Here is an 8,541-nt window from a genome sequence, read left to right on the forward strand (position 1 = left end):
TTATGAAATGAAAACAAAATTGGTTGACTCAATAGTTGTTGCGCTTGTAACCTCAGTCAAGCACCCAGCTCCTCTTGGGGGAGAGAATGCGCCCCAGAAAATGTTTGGGAGGCTCCATTTTATTTTATTTTTTAAATATGTTTTTATCGATTTTTTTACAGAGAGGCAGGGAGAGGGGGATAGAGAGTTAGAAAGATCGATGAAAGAGAAACATCAAGCACCTGCCTCCTGCACACCCCCCACTGGGGATATGCCTGCAACCAAGGTACATGCCCTTGACTGGAATTGAACCTGGGACCCTTTAGTCCCTAGGCCAACGCTCTATCCACTGAGTCAAACCGGTCAGGGCGGGAGGCTCCATTTAGATCCTCAGGCATGCAGACTCGTTCCCTTCCCCCAAAAACATTTTGAGAAGTTGCCTTGGACTGATCATTGGGCCCAATTTTCCCACTCAAATTCAGAGCCTACCCTGGGCCCTCAGAGACAACACCTCGTCTCTCTCAGCCCGCAAATTACTCCTTTTGGAGCAAATGCTAGAGAGGCCTGCCAATCATTTCCAGTGGCGCGATTCCCACGTACAATAGGTCTACACATCTCTGAAGTCCAGAAACCCCGTTTTGTAAAAACACAGAGGAGATTAAGGGACTGACTCAGGTCACCAAACACGAAAGAGACTGATGTATGAACCTAAATGGCAGCCTACTTGTTAGGTTTGATGAAGCAAATGAACTGACACCCCTCCCCCAGGAACTGGCTTTTCAGGTCATTTCACTATGGACATTCCTGTTGCTGAAGACCACATTTCACTTGTGGTGACCACATTCCATTATCTCCCCTCCGGGTATGCGTAAAGAAGTCTCTGCCCAGAAGAAAGCCTGCCAAAAGTCCTTTAAAAGCTGCTGACTCCCGTCACTGGGTGCTGGAGCCATCCAGGCTCAGCCACCTGGTGTGCGGATGATCAGATGATCAAATAAATTCATAACCCCTCACCACTCTGGCCTGGTAACAGTACTAATTTGCCATCAGAAGAATTAAAATAGAAGGAGGTGGACCCTCAAGTTCCCTGGTCAGTATCTATCTTGTTCTTCCTTATATCGAAAGCCCTGAGCACAGGGCTGAGCCCAGGGTCCGGACTCAAGAAATATTGATGTTTACCAAGGATTGAGTCCAAAGTGAATTTTTATTTCTATCTTCTTCCTTTGCTTAATTTGCTTTCCACTGCAACTACAGTTTAAACAATGAGAGCACTCTTTGCTGGGCTCCCCAGACACAAGCGGGGAGGAAGCAAGTTCCTTCGGGATTAATGTAGCTGCTTCTGAGAGTTGTATCCCCCAGGAGCTTCACAGGGGTCTGTCTAACATGTCGCCGTAGGCCTTGGAGAGCTGGCTGGGAGAAGCTCTGTTGAGCCATGCCGAATAAGGAGGAGCATGTCTGTCCTTAATGGTTTGTGGGTTTTTTTCCCCACTCTAGCTCTTAGAACAGCGGTCGCCAACCTTTTGGACCTCACGGACCACCAGCATGGCTCGGTAGTTGAGAATCGAACTATGAACAAACTATGATATGATCTAGGAGGTCACGGTTTGATTCCCGGTTGGGGTACATGCCCTGGTTGTGAGCTTGATTGATCCCTAGTGTGAGGCCTGTAGGAGACAGCCGACCAATGATTCTGTTTCATCATTGATGTTTCTATCTCTTTCTCCCTCTCCTTTCCCTCTGAAAGCAATAAAAATATATTTTAAAAATAATAATAATTAAAAATAAATAAATGAAGGAAGGAGGGAAGGAAGGAAGGAAGGAAGGAAGGAAGGAAGGAAAGAAAGGAAGGAAGGAAGGAAGGAAGGAAGGAAGGAAGGAAGGAAGGAAGGAAGGAAGGAAGGAAGGAATAGAAAGAATGACTGGATCCCAGTTGGCATGGCTAGTGGTTGAGTGATGACCTATGAACCAGGAGGTCATGGTTTGATTCCATGTCAGGGCACATGCCCGAGTTGTGGGTTCAATTCCCAGTGTGGGGCATGCAGGTGGCAGACGATTGATAATTCTCTCATCATTGATGTTTCTATCTCTCTGAAATCAATAAAAATATTTTTTTTAAAAAAAAGAAAGACTGGAGAGCTCCCTCACCCCTTCCATCATGTGAGGACAGAGTGAGAAGACAGCCACCTCTGAATTGAGATGTGGGGATCCCAGCAGACACTGAATTCTCTGGTGCTTTGGCCTTGGACTTCCCAGCTTCCCGAACTGTGAGAAATACATTTCTGTTGTCTCTAACCCACCCAGTGCGTGGCATTCTGTTATAGCAGCCCGATTGGACTAAGATACCAGGCCTTCTGGAGTTCATTGTCCCAGATCAAAAACTTAAATATGACCCAGGATTTTCCTTTCTCTCTCACCATCCAACCATCACCAAGTCTGTAGATTCCACTTCCCCAATATTCGTTGGCACTGTGCTGTCTCCTCCTCCAGCACCCCGGCCTTATCCAAGTCACCCTCATCTCTCATCTGGACCTGGCAAGGGCTTCTAATCTTGTCCAGGTCCAATCCATTGCAACATGGCAGCTGAGCGACGTTTTCAAGTACGAATGGACACCATCCTTTCTCTGGTAGAATGCCTTAATGGCTCCTATTGCCCTGTCTCTGTCCAAGTCCACACTCCTTGGCCTGGTGTGCGCAAGACCCTTCCTCCCCGCTCCCTGGGGCACACTGGTGCTGGCTCTGCGGAACTGTGTCATGCACGCACCGTGCTTTCTCTTGTCTGCGCACACTGTTTCCTCCACCTTCTCCCCCACGACCCGCGCCTTCAGCTGACTCCTCTTCATCTCCAGGCATCACCTTCGGCACCACTCTCCCCTTCATCTTCCTACTCTAGGTCATGTATCCCTTCTAAATGCCCCCATACAAATCCTGGGCCACACTCTCAGGTCCACTGCCTTGCAATTACTTGTTTGATGGTCTGATTAGCTTATGGGTTGAGTTTCTTGAGGACAAGAGAGGAATCTTGATCACCACTGTGTCCCAGCCTCTGGCATAGGGCCTGGTAAATAAGGTATAACAACAGCAACTGTAATAGCTACCGTTTGGTAAGTCTTCACTGCTTGCCAGGTACTGTGTTACGGGCTTTATGTGGATCACCTCATTTAACTTTGTGGTGGAGGCTGGGCTCGCCTTTCGGCAGTGAAGGGCTTATTCTCCCAGATGCTGGAAACACCGCAGGAAGACGGTTCCCAGCTGCCATTTGGGAATTGGCTCAGCTGAAGAAAACTCCCAGGGGAGCCTGCATCCAGGGACTGACCTAGAGAGGGGCTTCATGGCCCTGCCCTTTGGGTCCAACTGAGAACAGGGCTCCTGTACTTTCCAGCTCCAGAGCGCCCTCTGGGGTTGGCTGCCGCTTCCTTTTGGGACTGCATGGCCGCTCACTTCCCCCTCTGCCCAGCCCTGCCTCCTGCTCTCCCTTTTACAGGCGGGCGTTGCTGTTAAGAGAATGAATTCCCTCCTAAAGTCGGGCCTGCTCACTCTGCCTCACAGCCTGCTTCCCCAGGACCCCAGCCTGGAACAGTCCCCTCAGCAAGCGGCCTTCTGGGTATGAGGCGGATTCTCCCTTTACAGGTGTAGCCATGAAGGCTTAGAGACGCTAAGTAACTTGCTTCGTGTCACAAAGCTCATGACCGGTAGGGGTGGGGTCTGAATTTAGGCAACTGGATCCAGAGCCTGTGCTATTAACCAGGCACTCAATAAATATAATAAGTGAGTGGACGGGCTTAGTTCCACCAGTCACCATGGAAAACATCTAAGAAGCTACAGCTCAGGAACAAAGCTTTGTGCACACGGTTTTTCTCGGTGCCTGGGAAACAAGGGCAGCTGCCGGCGCTGGGGAAGATGGCAGTCAGCCCCGACCGCGATGGGGCTGGGCCTGGCTGACGCATAGCGCAGGTCACAGAGGGGACTCAAGCCCGGCTACAATGGTGATTCTCAAAGAAAATGTCACCGCAAAGATGTCAGTGTCTGCACGATTTAGTGCCTTTCTAATGGAACACGTGAGCGGGTATAGGAGCATAGCCAAGCCTTCCGACCTGTGCAAAATGCTGAGCAGCCCCAGTCGTTTTGATTTGTCTCTGGGATATTATCAGAGATCGACACACATGGCCATGCACAGCTTCACCAGCCAATGCCTCCCAAGAAGACCACTCCACTATGGGCAGCCTAGACTGTGGGAGGCCAGGTCCACGTGGGTGGGCGCGATGGCCTCTCTCTAATGTCCTGATGGTCAAGTGCATGGGGAGAGAGCAGCCTCAGCAGTGGGTGTTAGAGCAGGGAGGGGAATAGGAAATGTCTGGTTTGGTTATGCTAGGTCTGGCCTCAATGATAAGCTCTAGAAATACACCATGGGGCCCACCCGATGTGGCTCAGTGGTTGAGCGTTGACCCGTGAACCAAGAGGTTACTGGTTCGATCACGGCAGCCGATTGATGTTTCTATCTCTCTATCCCTCTCCTTTTCTCCTTCTCTAAAATCAATAAAAACATATTTTTAAAAAAGTAAAAATAAATAAATAATAAAGAAAGAAATATGCCCTGGTGGAAGGGAAGGGGGAAATTAATAGTGCTTAGGTGCGGCGTCTCAGATTACAGCACTAGCTTTGCATCTGTTTATTATGAAAAGTTAAAGTCCCTCTGTCCTGTCCTGTGCTCTCTGACCTCCTGTGGCAAGGTACATCCTGTACTAGCCTCAGAGCCTTTAATCATAAACTATCCTGTTTTGCTATTTAACTGTCTACGTTCCTCCCTGAAAGAATGCCAGGAGCCATGGAAATGGGGACTCTGGTGTTAAAAGCTAATTAATTAAAAAAAAAAAAAATCAGGCCCTGGGCTAAGCATGCCAGGACCTGAGCTTATTTATTTCACCAGCAACCCCCGGCGGCATTAAGCCCATTGTGCAGATGAGAAAACAGGCTTAGAGATGTTGATTAACTTGCCCAAATTCCCATGGCTGACCAGCAGGTAGAACCAGGATTACAAACCAAGTCTGTTTGAGTCCACGGCCTGTACTCAACTACAAGGTTAAACACTCCCTTGCCCTTTGCTGCTTCTCAGTCCTCAGTGAGTTCTAGCTCAGCAGCAGTAATGGGTTGAATTTACATCTACCCAGAACCTCAGAAGGCGACCTAACTTTGCAGATGTAATCAAGTTAGGATAATGTCATAGTGGGTTAGAGCAGGCCCTGATCCAATGGCTGACGTCCTCATGAGAAGAGGAAACTTTGCACAGAGTCACAGGCATAGGGAGAATGCCCTGTGAAGGTGGAGGCAGAGATTAGAGTGATGTGTCTACAAGCCAGGGATTGCCAGCCAACATCAGAAGATAGAAGAGGCAAGGACGGAGCCTCCCCTGGAGTCTCCCAGCAGCACACGGCCCTGCTGACACCTTTATTTCCACCGTCTGGCCTTCAGAACTTGAGACAATAAATTCCTGTTGTTTTAAGACACCCAGTTTGTGGTACTTTGTTAAGGCAGCTCAGGGAACAAGTAGAGGAGCCTGACTATTGATCTTTAGTGCCTAATGCAAATATCACTTCCATCACCCAAGGACCACCCTTTGGAGCAAGATTGACAGATTCTTTCATTTGTCCCTCATCAAACACAGCAGCTCAGAGAGGAAGCCTTTCTTGATTCCTCATCTCCCCACCAGGAAAAAAAAAAAAATCCTGTTTAAAGAACTATCTCCCCTGAAAAGTACTAAACCCCCAACTCATTTGAAGTGAAATTCTTAAATATGTATTTAAATGATGTTTTTTTCCTCCCACTTATCCTCCAAATCTTAAGATCAGGTTTCAGTCATGTCACTCTGACTAAACATAAATCATTTGATAGCTTATCAAGCCCCCAAATCAATAAATAGTGATAGAAATGTAGGCAGGGAGTAAAAAATGTCGTTACCCTTATTCATTTACTCCAGCAAACATTTGAGGGCTGAGCTCTACGATGATAATGATGAAGGAAATGTACATAGGCTTGGCCCCTTTTGTGAAGACAAGAACCCTGTGAACAGTTAAATTATATTACAACCTGGTAAAAACTGTTGTGGAGATAAAATTTTCTCAGAGTCTATAAAATTGACCCAGCCTGCTGAATCTGGGAAGGCTTGGACATTTGTGTTGGAAAAAGTTTTAATTGGTGACACAGGTACATAACACAGAATTAAAAAGATGCCGAAACCGGTTTGGCTCAGTGCATAGAGCGTCGGCCTGCAGACTGAAGGGTCCCGGGTTCGATTCCGGTCAAGGGCATGTACCTGGGTTGCAGGCACATCCCCAGTAGGGGTTGTGCAGGAAGCAGCTGATCGATGTTTCTCTCTCATCAATGTTTCTAACTCTCTATCCCTCACCCTTCCTCTCTGTAAAAAATCAATAAAATATATTAAAAAAAAAAAAAAAAGATACCAAAGGATGTTGTATTCGTTTGCCAGGGCTGCTGAACCCAAGTACCACAGACTGGTTGGTTTACAAAAATAGAAATTTATTGTCTTGAGACCAAGGCGTCTGCAGGGTTGGTACCTTCTAAGGACTGCAAGGGGGAAATGTGCTCTTGCCTGTCTCCTGGCTTCTAGTGGTTTGCTGAGCATCACTCCAGTCTCTGCCTTCATCTTCACCCAGTGTTCTCCGTGTCCAACCCCCTTTATATACAGAGATGTGTCGTTCCGGATTAAGGGCCACCTTGCTCCTCTACGAGCTCTTCTTAACCGATTACATCTTCGGCGACCCTACTTCCAAATAAGGCCACATTTTGAGATATTGAGGGTTAGGACTTCAACATATGAATACTGTGAGTCATGATTCAACCTATAATCTATATAATAAAAGCCTAAGTGACCGTTACAGCAGAATGACCGGAACAACTGGTCGCTATGATGCACACTGACCACCAGAACAACCCAATGCAATGCTCATGGCTGGTGAGCGCAGCCGTGGTGGCGGGAGCCTGAGCAGCAAGCTGAGCGGTAAGGAGTAACGAGCAGGTGGGTGGTAAGGAGCGAGGGGTCCCGAACTACAAGAGGGATGTCCGACTACTGGCTTAGGCCTGCTCCCTGCCAGCAGGTGGACATCCTCTGAGGGGTCCCAGACTGTGAGAAGGTGCAGGCTGGGCTACGGGACAACCCCCCCCCCAGTGCACAAATTTTGTGCACCAGGCCTCTAGTAGAAAAATAAATCTCCTTCCCTCTGATGTTCCCAAGCCTCCAAGTTCCTGCTCGAGAGGCAACCAGTATGCCCAGGTTCTGGGTATTATTCCAGGGTCCTCCATGCATTCACCAAAATATTATGTGCACATTCTTCACTCACAAATATCAGTGCACCATATGCATTGGCATCCTCCTTACCCTTTACACCAAGCATGTCAAACACGCAGCCCGCGGGCTGCATGCGGCCCACAACGAGTATTTTTGTGGTCCAGCCAATATAGCGGTATGTAAGAAATGGTTTTTTGTTTGTTTGTTTGTTTTAAAATATATTTTATTGATTTTTTACAGAGAGGAAGGGAGAGAGATAGAGAGCCAGAAACATTGATGAGAGAGAAACATCAATCAGCTGCCTCCTGCACATCTCCTACTGGGGATATGCCCGCAACCCAGGTACATGCCCTTGACCGGAATCGAACCTGGGACCTTTCAGTCCGAAGGCCAACGCTCTATCCACTGAGCCAAACCGGTTTCGGCAAGAAATGTTTTAATAAAAATTTTGTAACTTAATTTTTACAATATCCTGTTATACATAATTATTAATAATGAACTACAAAGTTTGCTAATGACTGATTACTATAATCATGTTGCATTCATTTCCCTTAAGCGTCTTTTTTGTAGGCGCACCATTTCTCTCCACTAACACTAGCAGTGAATATTTTAGCAGCCGATTGCCACATCATTAGTCTTGGACTGACTTGTTTGGTGTGCGCAACAGGAAATATTTTGCTTTCGGAGGACAAGAAAAATGGGTTTATTTGTGTTATGCTTATTAATTTGTGCAGTTATTCAGTATCTGGTAAGTTATTGTTCAAAAAAATATTAATTTTGATTAGAATGTTCCATTATTTTATGTTAACGATGACTCATTTATTTCAGCCCTTTGTATTCAGCATGTCTCTATTGAAATAAACCTCTGTTTCTATGAAAATTGAAGCTTTTGTTTTTTTGCGGCTCACATAAACTTAAACCTTGTGTATTTGGCCCGTATTGACCTTTGAGTTTGACATGCTTGCTTTACACTGAACAATAATACCCCGGTGAAATTTTCCATATCAGTCCATACAGACCTTCCTTATTCCTTTATAAGTGGCTGTATAGGAGTCCATAATTTATTTAACAGGTTCCCTATTAACAGACAGCTAGTCTTCAGCTATTACAAACAGTGCCGCAAGGTACATCCTTGGCACATGACATTTTGCATGAATATGGGAGTACATCTGTTAATACCTGGGCGTGGAAGTGGAAGTGCTCGGTCATGGGACTAGCGCATTTTAAAATTTGAGATATTTTGCCAAATTGCTCTGCAAGGAGGT

Source organism: Myotis myotis, unplaced genomic scaffold, assembly GCF_014108235.1.
Source record: "Myotis myotis isolate mMyoMyo1 unplaced genomic scaffold, mMyoMyo1.p scaffold_m19_p_15, whole genome shotgun sequence".
Lineage (NCBI taxonomy): Eukaryota > Metazoa > Chordata > Mammalia > Chiroptera > Vespertilionidae > Myotis > Myotis myotis.